The 19,857-nt window shown below is 41.0% G+C and overlaps 1 protein-coding gene across 1 annotated transcript in view; it reads left to right on the forward strand.

Moving 5' to 3' along the window:
• The window catches only part of LOC149451053 (tight junction protein 2-like), a 164,865-nt gene that overhangs the window by 22,278 nt on the left and 122,730 nt on the right, over positions 1-19,857 (forward strand). Inside the window, exon 2 of the mRNA XM_089691048.1 lies at positions 9,747-9,867. The gene's annotated coding sequence lies outside the window, so the exon portion shown is untranslated. The remainder of the gene's footprint in view (positions 1-9,746; positions 9,868-19,857) is intronic.

Genomic DNA, 19,857 nt, shown 5'->3' on the forward strand with positions numbered 1-19,857 from the left:
AAACACACACAGCACATGATGTAAAACAGCACACAGTTAACCCTTTGATCACCCCAGATGTTAACCCCTTCCTGCCCAGTGTCATTAGTACAGTGTCAGTGCTTTTTATTAGCTCTGATCACTGTATTGGTGTTACTGGGGATGTCAGTGACAGTTAATCAGTTCCCCCCAGTGTCAGAATACCCGCCACAGTCCCACAGTACTGCTATAAGTCGCTGATCGCCGCCATTACTAGTATAAAATAAAGAAAATTCCAGTACAAATATCGCCATTTGTAAACACTATAACTTTCACGTAAACCAATTAATTTATACGTATTGGGTTTTTGTTTTAGCAAAGACATGTAGCAGAATACATATTTTTTAACTGGAAATGTTTTATAGCAAAAAAGTCAAAAATATTGTTTGTTTTTTCTAAATTATTTTTTGTTTATAGCGCAAAAAAATAAAAAAATGCAGAGGTGATCAAATACTACTGAAATAAAGCTCTATTTTTGGGAAAAAAAGGACATAAATTTAATTTATTTACAGCGTGGCATTACCACAAAATTGTCAGTTAAAGTAACGGAGCGCAAAAAATGGCCTGGTCAGGAAGGGAGGTAAATCCTCTGGAAGGAAAGTGGTTAATAGATGCACAACATTCTAACACACACTAGGGTTTATTTATTAAAGCTGGTGTACTCAGACTCTGGTGCAGCTGTTTACTCAGAATCCCGCGCACTTCTGCATAGAAACCAGTCAGCTTCTAACCTCAGCTTGTTCAATTAAGCTTTAGCAAGAAAACCTGGAAGCTGATTGGTTTCTAAGCAGAAGTGCACGGGATTCTGAGTAAACCAACTTTAGTAAATAAACCCCCTAGTCCTAAAAAGCAAAATATTTTTTGGTGGACTGGCTACAACTCAGGTCAGAGGGCGAATTCACACAGCGTGAGATGACAGATGTTTTACTCCATTGACAAGTGTCTCTCACCACAAGAACACACAGAAAACAATGGTTTCCTAGGTGTCCCATTCACACTGCAATGCGGACATGCTGCAAATAATCGCAGTGCAGTACACAGAATCGCATGGCACTATACGGTAGCACAGCTGTACAACGCCATGAATGAAGTGTACATTTGTACAAAAAAAAAGGGGGGGGGGCATGTGGTGCGCGCCGGCAGCTCTCCATTGCTATGCGAACTTAGCCCTCTTGAGCCCCATAGTGTTTTTTTTTTTTTTTTCATTTCGGAATTTCAGAGAGATCTTAGATACGCACCTTAAACCTTTTAGCATTTGTCTACCCCAATGTATTATAATTATTTTTTTTTTTAGACATAGGGTAATATTTTATTTAATATCAGCATTTTATACATATATTTTAATTTACTATTTTTTTTTTAGCAGAAATTGAAAAAAATATTTAAAAAAAAAATAAGGTGTTTTCCAGTACGTGTTCCAAAAGCATAATTTACACACGCAGACTGTTATATTTACCTCAAATTATAAGCCTCAAAGTCTGTCAATTAAAATATCACATTTCTTTTTTCAATGTAACATAACAAAGCTCAAAGTGAATGTATGCATTTTGCTTTTGGAGAGATTTATTCCCCTTTCAATCTACATTGTGATGAATACAGGGGAAAAAAATTAGATTTCAGCTAGCAGCACACCTTAGCTTAGCACACTAAAAATTCATGTTTTTTTATGGAGTTCACCACATCAGGTGGCATGTACCCAGGACCGGTGCTCCCACTAGGCCAACTAGGTAGCCACTTAGGGCTCACTGCCACCTAGGGGTGCCTGGGTGCAGCACTCTCTCTGTGGCCTGTAGACCTCTTGTATGAATTCTTCATTTCTCTGCAGTCCTCCACAGGGAATGATGAAGGAATGATGGTATCTTTACTCTGCACAATTGTCTCACAGCCTGTCTACAGTGTTGGCTGCCCCTAGGATGGGAAGTGATGACATTAGCCCAGGACCCCGGGTGGTCAGCAGTCTCTGATTGGAGGATCAGTCCGTGCATCTCCAGTACATACATTGGCACACACAATCCTCCAGCTGTAAAAGGGAGCTGGCTATTGACTGAATGGGGTGTGTCCAGCACTGGTTCTGCCTTCTTCTACACAGCTGGAGCCAATCAATAGGTGGGGGTGTGCTATGGTTGCAGGGTTAACCCTATGTGAGGATGATCGGGGCCCAATGTGTATGAGAGGGAAGCGGTGTAATGCTGGGAGGCCACCTGAGAGCCACAGCCTGGACTGGCAGGAGCCATCAGAGATGAACCGAGCCTAGGAGGATTGTGGCTCATGGAGGTGATGGGAGAAGGAAGGGGGGCAGACAATGGTCAGGGTGAGGGGAGCAGATGCTGATTGATCATGTGGGAAGCCACCACATCATGAATGTTCCTTCAGCTGAGGGAAGCGGCGGCAGAGGGGGAGGAAGAAAGGACAGAGGAAGATGCCGGGTGTCTGAGGCCAGTGTAGCAGCTCAGCTGCCGCTACTTCCAGTGTTCCTCTCAGACTCAGTCCCTTTCTGCAAGCCAGCTGGCGGCTGCTGATCACTGTGGAGTTTTGTAACTCTGTCTCTTTTTATTTGTTTCTCTGTCTGGTTGGTTAATACAGTTAATTTATATTTGATTAATATATATTTTGTCTTTAATATTGCTGCTGGTAGCAATTTATGGCGCTTATGTTTGTAAATTAAAATAAATGTAGCAGTTTCATTGTTGATGTAATATTTTCTACTGTTTTTAATTTTTTTTTTGGGGGGGGGGCGCAAGTAGCTGGTCTTGTCTAGGACACAAAATAGTCTAGCACCGGTCCTGAATGTGCCACATCTTATGATGCATGTGACATTCATCATAATACACTGCAGTACAGGTTCATTTTCTGAAGTTAGTTGGGGTGCCATTCAACATAAATGGCAATGCAGCGCTCTTACCACAAGGCATTAATATACAGTACATGGCCCCTATCTGTCTGTAAATGTACTGTAACTTAAAGCGGAGCTTCACCCAAAAGGGGAAGTTCCGCTTTAAGGACTGCTCCCCCATTCCCCATTAAGGATTGGCACCTTTGGGGGGCAAGGGGGAAGTGGGTACCCGAATTTGACAGGAACCCGCTCCCACGTCCGGTCCGATCGCCTAGGTCAGTGGTCGGCAAGCCGCGGCTCGCGAGCCACATGCGGCTCTTTACACGCTTTAATGCGGCTCTTGTGTGCCGGGCGCCCGCTCCCCTCCCTCCTCTCGGGCGGCAGGGACTCTGCAGCGTGATCCAAAAAAAAAACAGCCAGGGCAGCGCGCTCAAATGCAATGATTGGCCAGTCTCGCTGCCACTCACATCCTGATAGCCAGTGATTGGCTGTCAGGATGTGTGTAGGCGGGACAGCGTGACGAACGTGAGAGGAGCTAGGCTCCTCTCACAGTCCGCCCTGAAGACTGGAACGGCGCGGGTACACAGCGAGAGGAACGCGCGGAGCAAAGGTAAGTGAATTAACACAGGGGGGACTTGGCTTACTACTTGCTACTTACTTACTTACTACTACTATATGAGGGATGAATTAATATGGGGGATGAATTACTATAGGGGGGATGAATTACTATAGGGGGATGAATTACTATAGGGGGGATGAATTACTATAGGGGGGATGAATTACTATATGGGGGATGAATTACTATAGGAGGGATGAATTACTATGGGGGAGGAATTACTATGGGGGATGAATTACTATGGGGGATGAATTACTATAGGGGAGATGAATTACTATGGGGGATGAATTACTATATGGGGGATGAATTACTATATGGGGGATGAATTACTATGGGGGATGAATTACTATATGGGGGATGAATTACTATGGGGGATGAATTACTATATGGGGGATGAATTACTATATGGGGGATGAACTACTATGGGGGATGAATTACTATATGGGGGATGAATTACTATGGGGGATGAATTACTATGGGGGATGAATTACTATGGGGGATGAATTACTATATGGGGGATGAATTACTATGGGGGATGAATTACTATATGGGGGATGAATTACTATGGGGGATGAATTACTATATGGGGGATGAATTACTATGGGGGATGAATTACTATATGGGGGATGAATTACTATGGGGGATGAATTACTATATGGGGGATGAATTACTATGGGGGATGAATTACTATATGGGGGATGAATTACTATGGGGGATGAATTACTATAAAAACTTATTGAAACTAAAAACAGTGTACCATCCTATGTATTTTCAGTTTTAAAAATGTGGCTCTCAAAATAAATTTCAATCGTGGTTTTGGCGAGATTTGGCTCAGTTGAAAAAAAAGGTTGCCCACCACTGGCCTAGGTGATCGGAAACGGAAGGTGTCCTCCCTCCCTGTAGTCTTTTGGGACCCGTGACAGGTCCCAGAAGACTACAGGACCATTCATGCAGAGCATACTCACACATGCACAGTGGGTACCCGGCTGTGAAGCCGCAAGCTATTACAGCCGGGTGCCCGCACTGAAGATGCCGGCCTCCTGGAATACAGGACGGCCGGTGAAACGGGGACACACCACAGGACCGAGGGACAGGTAAGTGGCTGTTTTTTAAAAGTCAGCAGCTACAGTTTTTGTAGCTGCTGACTTTCATTTTTTGACAGGGTGAGTGGAACTCTGCTTTAAGGCCAGCTAACTGTGGTTAGACCTATCACTGAACCAAGCTCGGTCATAAATTCATTTTTTTTTTTTTCAGTTCAATATGGTGCCACTTTTGCTGTCATATGGTATGCTTCTAAAGATGGATTACATTTCTACTACGATAAATTTAATAAACTAGGATAAATACAGGAAAGAAAATATCAAGAGATCCGCACTGAGAAGCAGATTCCATTGGATTGAGGTCTTGGTATTGGGGCCAATGATGATAATCGTATGACCTCGACCCTATCAGTTAAAGTCCACTTAAACTGCTGCAGCAGTCTCTTATTGTAGACCTGTAACACTTGGTAGATTGTTGACCTAAAAGATTTATCCAGGGATTAGAGAATTGGAGTTCTAGTCTGTACGGCGGGGCTTACAACATGATTGTAACTGCAGAGAATTTTCATTACGGCTTTATTTCAAGATCACTGGAATTATATAAGAGTGACGTTACGGACAACCTACTGTACGCAATGCATCTCTTTTTTTATCATCCCGGTTATGTTTTTAAAACATGGCATTACGATTAGGCTGCGTTATAGCCATCATGCATGGTTTAACTAGATAATAGCAGCTGCTTACAGATGTGAGATCAAAAGTCGCAGGCACAGCGATTCACCCAGTCACAACTTGATGCAGAGGTGGAGTGACAGAGGCAGCATGAGGTACAAGAAATATTTTACTATTCTAGAGGCTGCCATTGGCATCACCCCCCTGAATAAAAGAGAACTACTTCCAGAGGGAAGACATGCAAATCTGTGGACGTATTCGGGGTAAGGCAAGAAACAACTGGTCCTTTGAATTTGTTCCCTGTGTTATTTGATTTGGACATTGCACACACCTCCCCGTAAACATTTCTCATGTATATAGCTATGTTTGTCCAATTATGTACATAAGTGTTCTAGTTTGTTGGGAGTAAATATTGTCTCACTGTTAGTTGTTATTTGTGCTGGATTAAAATGCTCCCCCCTCCCTAACTCATATGCATTATAATGATTACATATTAGTATGATATTAGTCTGATTGTAATAGCCTGAAATGTAATGGTGGATTTTCTAATGTATCAGTGCTACATGTACAATTAAATCAGAGCCATTAAAATCAATGCAATGATGTCATTTCTTAGGTTCTTTCTGATGAAATAATTAAAAGGAATCTAGTGTATCTAAAAAAAAACTTTTCTATGATTAAAAACATTATCTCAAAATTATTTGCATCAGAAAAAGTGCACTTGTGCTTATATGAGTCAACTGACCAATCAATACTACTGTATCTTGATAAAAAGATTTGTTCTGCAACAGTAAAAATTAAGATGTGTAAAGCTGGCCATACATTCTACAATTTTCTTGTACAATTTTCTTTTAGATATACTAAAATCACAAATTTTGAGGTCAAACCTAAACACTTTTAATTTGTATGCAATCAGACAGGCCCTTGTACTATGTAGTTGAAGGTAAATCTAAAGGAAATTGAACAAGAAAATTGTATAATGTATGCCCAGCCTCAGGGCCCATTTAAGGACTCGTTTATTATTGCCACCCATTCGTTTCTAATAGGTTGCCAGTGCACCCCAGTGTACTCTAAATCAGACCTGACCATTTTTTTTGTTATGTAATGCTCAGGAACACATTATTGTGAATTGTGGGGCCCTACAACACTGGTGCATTGGGTGCCATTCAAAATGAAAGACACCAATGTACATAACAAGCATAATTGTAACACAAACCTGTGGTTCAGCTTATATACATTTTTCATGTATTCAGACTGTTAAAACATAGGTTATTTTAGGATTGTGAAATAGGAAATGGGGCACAGCTAAAAATACAGACATATCACAGCATGTCTATGAAGATTCTCGTTTATCCAGGTCTCGCTAGTAGTAGTTAGTCACATTCAATTGGACTTGCTCTGTAATGGTGAAGATGTTGTTTTGCAGCTTATCCAACCATCGTCTTTGGTTCTAATTGGTGTCAGTGTATGTTATTCATGCAACAAGAACATAAAATAAGCACTGAACACAAAAGGGAAAATGGTTTAATGCAGCAAATGCATCTATGAGAAGAAGCAAACATGTAAATTATCGAATTTCAATATGCTAAACTGAAATGGATATTGTTTGGAAACAGCTATATCTACTTGCTGACCGCCATAAGTACATATACACTATATTGCCAAAAGTATTGGGATGCCTGCCTTTACATGCACATGAAGTTCAATGGCACCCCTGTCTTAGTCCATAGGGTTAAATATTGAGTTGGCTCACCCTTTGCAACTATAACAGCTTCAACTCTTCTGGGAAGGCTGTCCACAAGGTTTAGGAGTGTGTATATGGGAATGTTTGACCATTCTTCCAGAAGCGCTTTTGTGATGTCAGACACTGATGTCAGACACTGATGTCAGACGAAAAGGCCTGGCTCGCAGTCTCTGCTCTAATTCATCCCAAAGGTGTTCTATTTGGTTGAAGTCAGGACTCTGCAGGCCAGTCAAGTTCCTCCACCCCAAACTCACTCATCCATGTCTTTATGGACCTTACTTTGTGCACTGGTGTGCAGTCATGTGGGAACAGGAAGGGGTGATCCCCAAACTGTTCCAACAAAATTGGGAGCATGAAATTGTCCAAAATGTCTTGGTATGCTGACGCCTTAAGAGTTCCCTTCACTGGAACTAAGGGGCCAAGCCCAACCCCTGAAAAACATGCCCACACCATAATCCACCTTCACCAAACTTTACACTTGGCACAATACAGTCAGGCAAGTACCGTTCTCCTGGCAACCGCAAAAACCAGACACATCCATCAGATTGCCAGAAAGAGAAGTGTGATTCATCACAACAGAGAACACATCTCCACTGCTCTAGAGTCCAGTGGTGGTGTGCTTTACACCACTGCACCACAGCTTACATGCAGCTTCTTGGCCATGGGAACTCATTCCATGAAGCTCTATACGTACTGTTGTTGTGCTAATCTGAAGGCCACATGAAGTTTGAAGGTCTTTAGCTATTGACTCTGCAGACAGTTGGTGACTTCTGTGCACTATGCGCTTCCGCATGCGCTAACCCCGCTATATCATTTTACGTGGCCTACCACTTTGTGGCTCAGTTGCTGTTGATCCCAGTTGCTTCCACTTTGTTATAATACCACTAACAGTTGACTTTGAAATATTTAGTAGCAAGAAAATTTCACGAATGGACTTATTGCACAGGTAACCTATCACGGTACCACACTTTAATTCACTGAGCTCCTGAGAGTGAGCTACTCTTTCCCAAATGTTTGTAGATACAGTCTGCACACCTAGGTTCTTGAGTTTATACACCTGTGGCCATGGAGGCGATACAAAAACCTGAATCCGATGATTTGGAGGGGCGTCTCAATATGTTTCGCAATATAGTGTATGTTGCGGTTTGCAAGTGGTTTACCGGGGGTTTGGCTGAAGATATTAGCCATAACCCTGGTATCTTTCAGCCGGCAGCTGGCTTTCTCATGAACACGGTCTGAGCTATTCATAAACCACTGGATTGCTTTTAGTAGGGATGTCCCCTCCCGCCTCTTACCTGTGTTTCTCAGTCTTACCATTTCAACCGGTGCGCCCAAGAAACGATCTGACGGTGCGGCCAGCTGGTCACAGAGACGATGAAAAACTCGATTGTCTCTGATCGCCTCTATTGCTTTGGAGGACAGGAATGATGTGATGACATCACTTTCATTCCAGGGTGGATGTAAAAAAATTTTTTTATTAAAGCAAAAGATCAAAAAAAACATATTTTATTGATCTTTTGCTTTTAAAGGTAAAAGAGAGATTTGGGGTCTTTTTTTAATCTCTTTTTTATCTCTTATTAAAGAGGACCTGCCATCCTTTTTTCTATTACAAGGGATGTTTACATTTCTTGAAATAGGAATAAAAAAGTGATAAAAAAAAATAAATGGGACAGTGTAAAAATAAAAAAAATAAGAAAAAATAAATGTTTAAAGCACCCTTATCCCTCTGTGCTCATGAGCAGAAGTGAATGCATATGTAAGTTGCGTATGCATATGTAAATAGTGTTTGCAGCACACATGTGAGGTATAGTCGCGAACTTTAGAGTGAGAGCAATAATTCTAGCATCAAACCTCCTATGTAACTGTAAACAGGTAACCTGTAAAAAATTTTAAAGTGTTGCCTATGGAGATTTTTAAGTACCATAGTTTGTTGCCATTCCATGAGGGTGCGCAATTTTAAAGCATGACATGTTTTGTATCTATTTACTCACCATAACATCACTTTTAATATTTGAAAAAAAAAAAAAATTGGGGTATATATTGTGTGTTTTAATTTTTTTTAATTCAGTAAAGTGTATTTTTCCCAAACAAATTGTGTTTGAAAGAACGCTGCACAAATACCATGTGACATAAAAAAAATTGCACTGATTGCCATTTCATTCTCTAGGGTCTTTGCTAAAAAAATATATAATGTTTGAGGGTTATAAGTAATTTTCTTGAAAAAAATACTGATTTAAACTTGTAAACAAAAAGTGCCAGAAAATGCTTGGTCTTCAAGTGGATATAGATAGGAGAATAGTACAATGCTGCATGGATATCACCATCCCAGGGGCAGACTGACAACTCGTGGGGCCCCTGGGCAATAGAGGATCATGGGGCCCCTGTGTCCTTGCCCAAACTCAAAAAAGCCTATGAAAAAGGTACCAGGGGCATCTCATGGGGACCCCTACTGACCCCGGGCCCTCGGGCAGTGCCTGAGTTTCCAAATGGTCAGTCCGCCCCTGCACAATCTCTTATACATTTAGCACATTGCCCTTAGTATTCTCCTTGACTTTCATAGAAGTGCATTTTTTAATCAGTTCCAGTATGTGTTAGACTGATTCTGAGATATATCATTATTTTTAGAATGTCATTTAAAAAACTTCATGTGGCCTTCCCTATATACATTTGATTTCTGGGAAGATAGAGAGACTATAATTAATTTAAAATAATTTATATTCACTGATATTCAACCATGGGAAAATGAAAATAGGATATCCATTCTTACCCACTGCTTTTTTCATTTTCCCCACTTCTCATGTGTGCATTTTTAAAATATTTTAGGCAACGGGCCACAGTATTACCCAGCGCATGTGAGTGGTACACAGACCCACGCTGGAAGGCTCCGCCAAAGCACGTGACTGGGCCAACACACAAGACATCTCGCAACAGATTGCTTCATCAGGTATGACCCATATCGTCACATTTTGGCATCATTACTATTATTACCTTTTCAGTTAAATAATAAATTACAGTGTAGGCATCACAATGCAATAGTCTCCCCTGTCTGTAAATTAGAATGTTATGTAGTGTGTTTGCTGTAGGGTAGAATAAGCTGCATAAAGTGCAAATTTCCTCTTGATTATGGCCTCATGCACATTGCAGCTATCAAGTGCCCGTTTCACAGGCTTTGACATTTTTTCTTTCTGCCCCTAAATGCCACTCCCTGTTATGCTATGTGTTTCATGCAGACCTAGGTGTTTAGAGGAGTTTAGAGGCAGATGCATTTAGGGGAATAAATCTAATAGCACCTAAATTGCCTTCAGAAGGGGAATATTTGTGCAAAAGAAACGCTTGATATTCTGGCCAATTAAATGAATAAACACCCAAATGCTTGACACATCTGAAAGTGTCTAAACGTACCTAAATGCATTTGAAAAATGCGGATTTAGGCACGTTTTTAATGCTTTTTTTCTCCTGTTAGGAAAAAAGCATTCAGAAGAGAGTAGTGCACATGAGGCCCAAAATTACAACAGACAGGTTACATGCGTCAGTGATTTGCTTCATACATTTGACACTTTTTTTGATTCCTTACCCACCAATTTTAGCGTATTTTTTAATAAATGAGGCAACTATGAAGGGCGTTCAAGTCAAACCAGGATTTAATGTTACAGGTATAAAAAGGATGCAAGCGTGATAGTACTAGACACAGTAGTAAGTGGCAGGTGTGTCCTATTATTGATAGGTGGCACACATGTCGCAGGCCAGTGTAGAGGCCGTTAATCAAGATGGCAGACAACAGTGTTAGTGTATACATGGAACAGCATGCGGTGATGAAGTTTCTTGTGAATGAAGGCGCAAAACCAGCGGATATCTACAGAAAACTTCAAGCACAGTACAGTGATGAGATGCTCAGCCCCAGTAAGACATTTGAATGGTGTAAATGTTTCAAAGATGGCCAGCATACGTCCATCAGAGATGATCCCAGTTGTGATGGTTCCCAGCCCACAGTAGTCATTCCTGTGAACATTCAATGCCTGATCCTAGATAATGGACACATAACCTGCCATGAAATTGCACAAGAGAGAAATTTTTCTGTGGGAACGTTGAACACAATGATGACAAAATGAAGCAGGCTGTCTTAGGATGGGTTCAGGCGTACTGACCAATCTTTCTATGCCGAAGCTTTCCAGGCATTAGTTAAATGCTGGGATAAGTGTATAAATGTAGCAGGGGAGTATGACGAAAAATAAATGCAGTTTCTACTCCTTCAAAATTTGTTCTTTTTTTATATAAACTCGAAAATCCCAGTTTGAATTGAACGCCCCTCGTATTAGGTAGGTTTACCAATTAATGTGTCAATACGTTTAAGGGGTCATTCACATGGGCCCAAAAGTCAATACACCATAAAAAAAAGGGTTGCATTTCTTTACCTAGGAGTCACAGGTGTTGCATATAGCCTCTAAATATCAATGTCCGGCTGCGGATGTATGCTGGTAACCAAACATCCAAGCGCATGCATGCATAGAGACATGGACGTGCATCACTGGATGCATAGAGTTTTTGCCCTATACCATTTATTCATTACTTTATGCATATAAATGCTTCGATGTGCTGTTAACAGCGTACAACTACAGCTTGTCATTGATTCATACAGGGGCTGTGCACAACGTCTGTGATTTCCAGGCACAGAAATTTACAATTTTTTTATGGTTTTATAATGTTTGCGGCCACGTGAATGAGTCTTTAAATGGTTTTAGAGACCCCCCAGGCCTCTACAGAATTTGCATACTTAACATTTTGTTACATACAGTCATTACACAATACTTCAGAAATGGTGTCTGTTTGCTCATCTTGGACTACCACTCGTCATGCAAAGTCAAACCAAATTAATCAACAAATGTATTTATTTAGGACCTAGTCTAGAGGTGAATATTGTCTAGGGCACACATTCTACTTACTGAATAATATCCACTGGGTTGAATAGATATTATGGAAAACATGGTTCTCCGTATTTGTTCAAGTTTACAGCCATTGTGACCTTTTCCATCATCTGTCCACTGTCTAAAAGCTAGTAGGATGTGCAGAATGCCAAGCTCATGCTAAGTTCAAGCCTTTATGTACCTGCCAATAGTTGCCACCTTTAAAAGCAAAATATATTGTATTTTCAGTGAGTTAACATTTTTCATTAGTATGATTGCTGAAAGTCTACTGGATATCACTAAAAGCTTTTTTGATGTTACAGCCAACATCCTCATTAAACAAAAAGTTTAGGTTTGAGTTCTCCCCACCTCCTCCTATCTTGTATGCCTGCACTCAGATCTCAGATTTAGCGATGATTATTATTATTATACAGGATTTATATAGCACCAACAGTTTGCTCAGTGCTTTACAATATAACGGGAAAGAATACAGCAACAATACAGTTCAATACAAAAGGGTTAGGAGGGCCCTGCTCCTTGGATCTTAAAATCCAAGAGGGAGAGGCTAGTGGTACAGAAGTTAATAACTGTGGGGGATGGACTGGTAGGAGGAATAGAAGATTCCATTATTAGCTGAGGGCAGGATAGGCTTCCATGAAGAGATAGGTTTTCAGAGATCGCCTATAAATGAGCAGAGTAGCTGATAGTCTGATAAATTGGGGTAGAGAGTTCCAGAGGATGGGGGAAGCTCTGGAGAAGTCCTGGAGACGAGCATGGGAGGAAGAGACAAAGGAGCTAGACAGCAGGAGGTTGTGCGAGGAGCAGAGAGTACGGTTAAGGTGATATTTGGAGACAAGATTGGTAATGTAATTTGGGACAGAGTTATAAATGGCTTTATATGTTATTGTTAATGTTTTGAATTTTATCTTGGGCAATGGGAAGCCAGTGGAGGGATTGGCAGAGAGGGGTGGATGTGCAGCTCTGGACTGCCTGGCTCTCTGACACCCTGGGTAATGTTTATATTAACTTTTTTCTGTCAACGCGCATGCTGCAGTGCACATGTGCAACCATAGGCCCTACAGAGTAAATGGGAGATCCAAGGCACCCAGACTGGATTAAAAGTATGCTTTAACATGAACCTGTGGGATCTATCAAGTTACTACGTTAAATATACTTATGAAAAAATGGCAGTATCGTTTGTTAGCACATATTTGTATTACCCAATAACACCTCCTATTGCCCCTATTAAGACACTGTTTGCACAGCCATAAGCTCTTACCCCATGTGACAATGCCTGAGTCTGATATGTTGCACATGCACCAGTGCATCATACATTGCTTAAATTATTTTAGTAACCAGAATCTGCTAACAGCTCATGCTGTCAGATATCTGCTAGGGCAGTTATTTTAGAAACTTGTCCTCACTGGGATGAAAGATAAAAAACCTAGTACCATGTATAGCGGGACTCTGGTGTGACAGTGCTGGTGCTTAGTGATTGGTCAGTCTAGCTTCCACTGCTGTCATATGGAAATAGAGAGAGTCTGGGGAGGTGTGGTGCTGTGGGAGCCAGCATTAAAGCGGAGCTCCATCCAAAAGGGGAAGTTCTGCTTTAAGGCTTTGTCCCCCACTCCCCATTAAGGATTGGCACCTTTGGGGAGCGGGTACCTGAATTTGAAAGGTACCCGCTCCCACTTCCACTGCCATCGCCTAGGCGATCAGAAGCAGAAGTTGTCCTTCCTCCCTTCCCGTAGTCTTCTGGGACACATGACAGGTCCCAGAAGACTACGGAGCCATTCACAAAGCGCAGTACTTCTTGCGCATGCACAGTGGGTACCCGGCTGTGAAGCCGTAAGTTGCCACAGCCGGGTGCCCACACTGAAGATGCTGGCACCAGGGAGAGAAGACTGCTGGTGCAACCAGTGGTGGTGAGGACACCGCTGGACCAAGGGACAAATATGTGTCTGTATTTTAAAAGTCAGCAGCTACAGTTTTTGTACCTGCTGACTTTTATTTAATTTTTTCAGGTGGAACTCCTCTTTAAAGAGAACTTGTTTCTTATCCCTGCATAGCCAATCAACAGGTTCACCTTATGGACCATTGCATGTTTTTGGAGATCCTGTTTTTAAAAATTCGTCTTTATCTGCTTCTAGCCCTTGGGTCTTATATATAAGCCGGCGACCATCTTCCATGTAAAAGTGATCACTTTTTTTTGTGATAGTGATTACTTTTATAGGATTTGGAAGGGGTCCAACAGACCCGAAATGTCTCAATAAAGAGTTAAAAAGTTAAATAAAATAATTAAGAAAATGTGTTAAAAAAAATTAAAAATATAATAAAAAAATAAAGTGCCTCGTCCTCATGTGCTCACGTGCAAAATGCAAATGCGCATGTAGGTCCTGCACACATATGTAAATAGTGATTGCAGGACAATCTTGACATGTTTTGTATCTATTTATTTATCGCAACGTAATTTTTTATACTCTACCAAAAAATGTATTGTTATGTGTTTGTGTGCTTTTTACTTTCAATCTTTTTTATTAGTTGTGCAAAGTACAAAAGTAGAAAAAGAGTCATTCAGTGAGACAAGAATATGGTGCAATGATAAAAGATACAGTTGTCCAGGGTCCAGGGACCAGGGTATACATACAGATAACGTAAAAGCAGCAACAACCGTACAACTATAAATTGACATAAAGACCGAAGGTGTTTTCCCATGAGTGAGCTATCGTGAGCTTGGCCACTAGAAACATGGAAAAAGATCAGCTTTCTTGTGGAGCAAGGCATATCCTCCACTGGCTCATTGTATTTGTGTGCTTTTACAGTAAGTGTATTTTTTCTGAAAATTTGCATCTTATAAACAGCTGCGCAAATATTGTCCAGCTCAAAAAAAATGCAGGAGCCACTATTTTATTTCTCCAGGGACTCTGCTTTCAGAAAATGTATAATTTGTACGGGTTCTAAGTAATATTCTAGCAAAAAAATTTGAAACTGGTATATATATGTGCTACTAGAATAGTGCAGTGTATCATAGGTAAAATCATTGTGTATGACTCATGGTAGTTGTATGAGTCTGTGAAGGAGATCGGGTTATTACAGGCCAGCTGGATGACTCAACAGGTTGTGGCTCTATCGCCTCCTCCTGACTCTGGAGGACCATAGAATCAGAAGTCAGTAAGCAGGAAGGGGTGGAGACTTGATCTGCATACTCATTGGAGGTCCAGCCAATCCCAGGTTTGGAGGCCCTGGTAGAATGGTGGACTGGCCTATAAAATGGGAGAGTCAGGCTGACAGAGGAGTCAGGTGGAAGATGGAGTGGTGGGTAGACTGTCGGTGACTTGGAGGGGTCTCTTAGGTTTGGGTGGGTCTGGCCTCCAGGCTGGGCTTGGGCTGGTTCAGGAAGATACATTCAATAGTAAGGATTGAATGGAATCAAGACCTGGAGCAGCAGGGAGCAAAGAGGACAGTGTGAGTACAGAAGCAGTCTGTGGGATCTACAAGGGGAAAGACTACCACACATAGCAAGCTTTCTAAGTAGCTTTCTTTATCCTTGACCCAGGAGATTTTCTGAAAAGCCAGGAGGGCTTTTAGTGCTTGCAGGCTGTGGAGCTGGGAGCAGCTCTAGGAGGGGAGAGAGGAGATGTCTGTGCATGTAGCCACGAGAATTAAGTTGATTTTCAGGGGCTGCTAGTTCCACGCCCATAAAGGGCAGCTGCTACTGATCGGCAACGACTGACAGCTTTCAGGAAAAGAACGGTCCAGGATCTGTCTTTGTACATAAGAAGGAAGTGCCCCCCCCCCCTTCCATGGATTCAAGCCAACTGGACATCCCATAATCTCTATTTCTCTATCCAAGTTGAATCCCCTAATAAAATAACAGAACCAAGACTTTGGATGCAAGTCTGTGTGAAAGAAAAACCTGTTGCCTGGCTGTGCAAAGGGAAGCTATGGGATACTCATTACACATCAGCCCTCATGAGGGTAACGCTACATACACTATATTGCCAAAAGTATTGGGACGCCTGCCTTTACACACATAAACTTTAATGGCATCCCACTCTTAGTCTGTAGGGTTCAATATTGAGTTGTTCCACCCTTTGCAGCTATAATTGCTTCAACTCTTCTGAGAAGGCTGTCCACAAGGTTTAGGAATGTGTCTATGGGAATGTTTGATCATTCTTCCAGAAGCACATTTGTCAGGTCAGACACTGATGTCAGATGAGAAGGCCTGGCTCGCAGTCTCCACCCTAATTCATCCCAAAGGTGGTCTATCAGGTTGAGGTCAGGACTCTGGGCAGGCCAGTCAAGTTCCTCCACCCCACACTTGCTCATCCATGTTGTTATGGACCTTGCTTTGTGCACTGGTGCACAGTCATGTCGGAACAGGAAGGGGCTATCCCCAAACTGTTCCAACAACGTTGGGAGCATGAAATTGTCCAAAATGTGTTGGTATGCTGATGCCTTAAGAGCTCTCTTCACAGGAACTAAGGGGCCAAGTGTAACTCCTGAAAAACAACCCCACACCATAATCCCCTCTCCATCGAACTTTACACTTGACACAATGCAGTCAGGCAAGTACTTTTCTCCTGGCAACCACCAAACCCAGACACATTTATCGGATTTGAAAGTGAAAAACCCAAATACTCCTGCGCTTAGGGATGGACTGTATGTCATAGGGATCACACAATGAATGTCTTGGAATATGCACGCCTTGCTGCCCTCAAAGAACTGGGGAGTCCAAAAGTACTAATAGAGAAAAACAAAACAGAGGGCGCACCGATTTTGTGCATTACCTTTAAAAATATGTTTATTAAATTAAAAGAAGGTATTCTACTCACAAAAGTACATGAAAATAAGTACATCATATGAGACAGCTCTGTCCAATTCTAACTGTGTTTCTGAATGGTGATGAGAATGATGGACATCCAAAATGTCTGACGCGTTTCGAGGACTAGCCTCTTCCTCAGCAATAAGCAAAGAATGTGTACCACTCTTCCCCTAAATACTCATACCCTCTAAAAGGTGAAAATTGTGCATTTCACTGTTAAACGTGAATCAGATCCACAATACGTGTGTCCATTCTTCATCTACCACCTGTGTGCAAAGCCAAAATGACGTGCTCAATCCCTTCCCTTTCAGTCATGCACCTTACCCTGCATGTCTTGTAAATAGCTTTTTCACAATCAAATCTCAACGTGCCCAATCGCCTCCTCACTTCTTCACAAATTCTCAATGGCCATGAAAGATAAACATGCTCCCATAGTGCAAATTTTTTTGAATTCCAGTTTAATAATTATCAAGTACAAATTTTAGGAACTGCAACCATTTTTATACACAGTCCCTCCATTTTCAGAGGTTCAAATGTAATTGGACAAAATTAATATAATCATAAATAAAATGTTAATTTTTAATATTTTGTTGAGAATCCTTTACTGGCAATGACTGCCTGAAGTCTATAACCCATGGACATTACCAAAGACTGGGTTTCCTCCTTTCTGATGCTTTGCCAGGCTCTAACTGCAGCTGTCTTCAGTTGTTCTTGTTTGTGGGTCTTTTTGCCTTTAGTTTTGCCTTCAGCAAATGAAATGCATGATCAATTGGGCTGAGATCAGATGATTGACTTGGCCATTGCAGAATATTCCACTTCTTTCCCTCAAAAGCTCCTGGGTGCATTTGCAGTGTGTTTTGGATCATTGTCCATCTGTACTGTGAAGCGCCATCCAATCAACTTTCCTGCATTTGGCTGAATCTGGCCTGACAGTATATCTCTAAACACTGACGAATTCATCCGACTGCTTCTGTCTTCTGTCACATTATCAATAAACACCAATGACCCAGGGCCATTGGAAGCCATGCATGCCCATGCCATCACACTGCCTCCACCATGTTTTACAGATGACGTAGTGTGCTTTGGATCATGAGCTGTTTCAAGCCTTCTCCACACTTTTTTCTTCCCGTCATTCTGGTACAGATTAATCTTAGTTTCATCCATCCAAAGAATGCTTTTCCAGAACTGGTCTGGCTTTTTTAAATGTCTTTTGGCTAATCTGGCTTTTCTATTCTTCAGGCTTATGAATGGTTTGCACCTTGGGGTGAACCCTCTGTATTTGCTCTCGTGAAGTCTTCTCTTGATTGTAGACTTTGATACGCCCACCTCCTGGAGAGTGTCCTTCACTTGTCTGGATGTTGTGAATGGGTTTTTCTTTACCATAGAGAGGATCCTGCGATCATCCTCCACTGTTGTCTTCCGTGGACGTCCATGCCTTTTTATGTTGCTGAGCTCACCAGTGCATTCTTCTTTCCTCAGAATGTACCAAACTGTTGATTTGGCCACTCCTAATGTTGCTGCTATCTCTCTGATGGATTTGTTTCATTTTTGAAGCCTTACAATGGCCTGTTTCACTTGCATGGACATCTCCTTTGAACGCATGATGTAGGTTCACAGCAATAGATTCCAAATGCAAATACCACACTTAAAATAAACTGCAGACCTTTTACCTACTTAATTGATGAAGAAATAATGAAAGAGTAGCCCACACCTGGCCATGAAAGAGCTTTTGATTCAATTGTCCAATTACCTTTGGTCTCTTGAAAAGGGGGGATGGCTACTCTTAAGAGCTGTAATTCCTAAACCCTTCCTCCAATTTGGATGTACATACCCTCAATTAAACCTGAGAGTGTGCACTTTCAGCCCATATACATTATATAACTATAGATAGCTTGAATATGTTTTGGTAAATAGCTGAAAAAAAACTAAAATTGTGCCTGTGTCCAAATATATATGGACCTATCTGTATATTAGAAGAAAAGATAGAAAGCACATACGTATATAACTATATAAGCTGTAGTGCCCACACTAGAGATTAGTCTGACAATTCCTGAATCCACATAACAAATCGAAGACAGGTTGCAGCACTAGCTTTTTCTTGAATCAAAGAAATGAACCCATTACATTGTTACATCAAATTGTAGTGGCAACAGTTTCGAGCCAGCAAGAATACCTTGTCAGGCCAACAGATACATACAATTAAATAGTATCAACAATCTGTTAAATAGCCTGGGCTAACCGGAAATAGATACTGTATATTTCAAATTCATTAACCCTTCATATATAACCATTTAACCTCAAATCAATTATTCTTTACTAAAAAATTCATATAGCAATTGTTCAGAGAACTGTATTCTCCCATGAAAAAATAAGTTTTTACTTGTAAAAATAATCATGATTGTATATTTTAGATTGTAATTAGGTAGAAAGAGGTGATAATTAAAAAAAATATACAGACATTTTTTCCTACTATTTTTAAATTAGCAAAATACCTGGAATTTACCCAAAAGTATAATAGTGAAAGAGCAAGTATAGTACACAAGTGCAATGTTTATATAAAGAAGCAGAAGAGTGAAGCCAAAAGGCAAAGTTCACCTTTCAATTTAGGAATTTAGGGAGCTTTTTCTCCCCTTTTGAAGTTACTCTGCGTTGCACACAGTTAATAAGAATCTGCATAAATCTTAAGTGTAGTGCCAAGAAAGAGTTGATTCAGCTTTAAGCAGGTGGGAATCAGTACAAAACGCTGTTTGCATATGCTTGCAAACACATGAACACTCAATGACATTACACAAACTGAGAACTTGTGATAATGTGAGGCACGCCATCCAATGCATCTATTTGAACCTGGGGGTTAATGGGAAGTAGGCATTGATATTTTTCAAATATTTAATTGGTTGTGGTTAATATATTTTTATATTAATTTGTATCTACACTTATCAATATGAGGGGGCTAGATCAGGTTAGTTTAAGATGATTTAGCCCCCTGAGTACATCTGAAGCAACAGGTCACTTCTAGTAGTGAGCTATTGTTTGTTGTAAACTGCATCATTGCATTGATCCAAATGCTTAGTAGCTGACCAGTTCGGGAACTGGTGTAGATCCCCAGTGTAGTGTTGAATTCTGTATAACTAGCCTGCCCATACATGGATTGAAATTTGACCAGCGCTTCCTTAACCAGCCAAATTTTGATCATGTCTGGCCAGCTTAA

The sequence above is a fragment of the Staurois parvus genome, unplaced genomic scaffold, assembly GCF_062004578.1.
Source record: "Staurois parvus isolate SC_StPar_1 unplaced genomic scaffold, SC_StPar_1.0 ptg000549l, whole genome shotgun sequence".
In the NCBI taxonomy this organism is placed as follows: domain Eukaryota; kingdom Metazoa; phylum Chordata; class Amphibia; order Anura; family Ranidae; genus Staurois; species Staurois parvus.